The following is a 3341-nucleotide window of genomic DNA, read 5'->3' on the forward strand; positions in this document are numbered from 1 at the left end:
CTAAGTGATGTTTTATTAACAAGTTTCGGGAGGAGCGCGCGCAGATAATTAACACGGCCAGTTCATCATCAGTAATTACACCATCTATCCAATCAGCACAAGAGAGAACCTCTATAAATAATCAAAGCAGCCTTACCTCCATTATCTCCTGTCTTTAGCATCCCTCCACCACCCCGACTCCTCACCTTCAGCCCGTTCCTACCCCAGCACGGGGAGGAACACTCGGGGGGAGCATTCTGGGTCCGGGCTTAATCCCGAGCTCGGACCCCTCTCCCCGGACAGGGGGAGTACCCCGGGCTCGAGAGTAATTACCGAGCTCGGAGCCCTCTCCCCGGACAGCACGCCAAATACGCATAACCTTTACTCGGTTCATTATATGTAAGTGTGAACTCGTGAATGAGGACTGTCCCTCTTTGTTCACTTAAATAGCATATGTGTGATGTCTTGTGGCACGGCACTTTGGCAACTGTCCTCATGCCCATTTGTGTGCATGTCTTCATGCCGGGAGCAATTTAGAGCGATCGAAAGCAGGATCTAGAGAGAACAATCACTGCAACATATTGAATTCATTAAAACATACAGGACTGTGTTTCCCAAAAGCATCAAACACCTAAGTAGATAGTAGAAGTAAAATTACATCTACGCTTAAAACACATTTTATCCTAATTGCTCTTCTGTATTAATGGCATCTATAGACCCAGTTTCTGAACACTGAAGCACAGATTTGTAAATGTTTGAGTTCTCCTCCATCTCTCCTCTTCCCCACGGTGAGATGTTTTCCTCTGAGCGACAAGGAGGCGAGCACGGATCCACATGAACAGTAATAAAGCTGTAGTGAGAGCCCTGCAGCTCATCTGATTGCCCAGACAGAGAAATGAGTGAGATTAAACAAGCCTCTCTGAGCTGATTTGCTGTAACATTTCACCCGAGGAAGAGTTCGTATTTACATACAGCACATTATTTCTGTCTAGATCAGAGGCCGATTAAGCCCTTATTTAGACTCAAACCAAACACAGATTTATGAGCTCTGTGTGCACAGTCCAGACAAACACAGTGTGCTAAATTAAGATGAAGCGTTATACAACTACTGCTAAATCTGGAAGACCAGGGTCTTCAGTGTTTAAGCAGATAAAGCGATGGAGCAGGACTGTGGGACCCTGTTATATATCGTGCAAATTTGACTGTTGCATTTTAATTCTGGCCCTTAATAGCATGCATACATACTGTATATAGTGCCATTTTAATTATGCAATTAACCCTCATGTTGGGTATATGTTTTGACATGAAGAGGATACTTGTACTAAAGTTCAGCTAAATGTTTAATTGGCCCTTTCACATTAAAATGCATTAAGTAAAGGTGAAATATACAAGTGTATGGCTCTGTACATCAGTACATGTAACCCTTGTGCTGTTCTGAAAGTCCCGATTTGGTGCTCCTTGTCAAAAATTACCATCCTTTTAAAAATGGCTAAATTTATTGTTATGCTATATTATTATCAAGTCTTCTACCAAGAAACAAATGCATTTTCACCATGTTTTAGGAATACAATGCTGTGTAAAATCAGTTGAATGATATACTGTGTGAACAAACCCCTCTGTAAAAACCTTCAGAATATAGATGGGAATAAAACTAAAATTTGGTGTATGAAAGTGCTACTGAAGTTGAGATAAAAACTATTTTTGAGAAAATAGCAGTAAAGGGTATGTTTTGGAATTTAAGTCTATAGGTACAAATAGATAAAGTACAAAAATAAATAAATAATTTAATTTGGAATGTAATTTGGATGTTTTGTGTCCACTAGTCTCTAACAACTCTTTATGAAAAGCCAAATATTCCAATGGAAAAAAAAAACATGAAACAAACATGTTTGCAGTGTCTCGCATTAAGCTATTCAGCTTAGTTTTATTGCATGACTTCACAGTTTATGGTCATGCTTTTTTTGTGACATTATGATGCTTTTTTGAAACTCATCATCATTCTCATTTACATTCACTGTGTAAAAAGAGCAGCATGGACATTCTATTAAACATCTGTTGTGCTCCACAGAACAAAAGTAATACAGGTTTGGAACAGCACCAGTAAATGATGACTGAATGCTCCTTTTTGGGGGAACTACTAACCCATAAAGTCTCCCAAGCTATAAAAGAGCAACCTCTGTGCAATGAAAATGTCTTTGAGGTACAGAAATAAACTCCCTCCCATGTGTTGTCTTTCTTAGACACTCAGATGTGTCTTTCAGAGCAGGTCAAGGCAAAGAGTGACCCGCGCTAAATAAATGAAGCTCCTGCGTGACCCGAGCGCTCTCGTGTCCAGACGACAGCGGTTTGACTAATGCTGACCAGCTGCCCTTTCTCATCTGCTTGAACTGGAGCGGTGTGAGTGAGGTCACTGTATCCTTGTCCAGGCCTATAATGTCAAAACAGCAATCATTGCAGACAAATTGCTGGAGATAAAAAAGAAAAGCTAATTCTATTTTTGGCCTGACAAGGACGATGGAGGAAAAGGGGAAACAATGAAGAAATCAAACATGGATCGTCAATGTCTGTGACAAACCGCATGTTCTAAAAATAAGACAAAGTAGCTCCTCGCTTTAGTGTTTGTGCTTCTCACAGCAGAGGCCAGAGCCGATATAAACTCCCAAATATCCCATGATGTGTATCCACATGTCGTGGGATAACCACTACATGTATTCCGCTTCCTGACTCTACAGAAAGCATGAGATGAGAAATTAGAAAATCTGTTCATACACAGCACTACTATATTATTCAACTTAACCCTTAAGGCAAGACACCCCAGGACAACTGGGTAAAAAAAAAAAAAAAAGGATTTTTTTTATGTTATATATCTTCTGAAATGCTATATTTAAATAAGCAAATTACGCATTATCTAATTAAATATGCACAAATTTGCATTATGCACTAATACATAAATAAATATGCACTCATTTTTTTATAAAATGTGGATTCAAATCAGGCAAATTATTTATGAACAAACCCCTCTGTAAAAACCTTCAAAATATAGAAAAGGATTAAAACTGTTTGGTGTATATACAGTAAGTACTGCCGGAGAGAAAAAAATAAAAATAAAAAAATCGCAGCCTTTAAAGATATGGATTGGAATTTAAATCTACAGCTGCAAATAGATAACATGCAATAAAAGCAGTGTATTAAAGTTTATGTTCGATGTTTTCCTTCCTCTAGTTTGAAATAACACTTTATGAAAAGCCAAATAGACCAAAATATCAAAATTGACTGATGCATTAAAAAACAAAAATCTGTGTTTTTGTCTGTAGTATCTTGCTAAAAGGTGTCTCAGCTGTTTTGTACAGATCACATATAGA

This window comes from Sinocyclocheilus grahami, unplaced genomic scaffold (assembly GCF_001515645.1).
Source record: "Sinocyclocheilus grahami isolate Dianchi unplaced genomic scaffold, SAMN03320097.WGS_v1.1 scaffold654.1, whole genome shotgun sequence".
NCBI classification, from domain to species: Eukaryota; Metazoa; Chordata; class Actinopteri; order Cypriniformes; family Cyprinidae; genus Sinocyclocheilus; species Sinocyclocheilus grahami.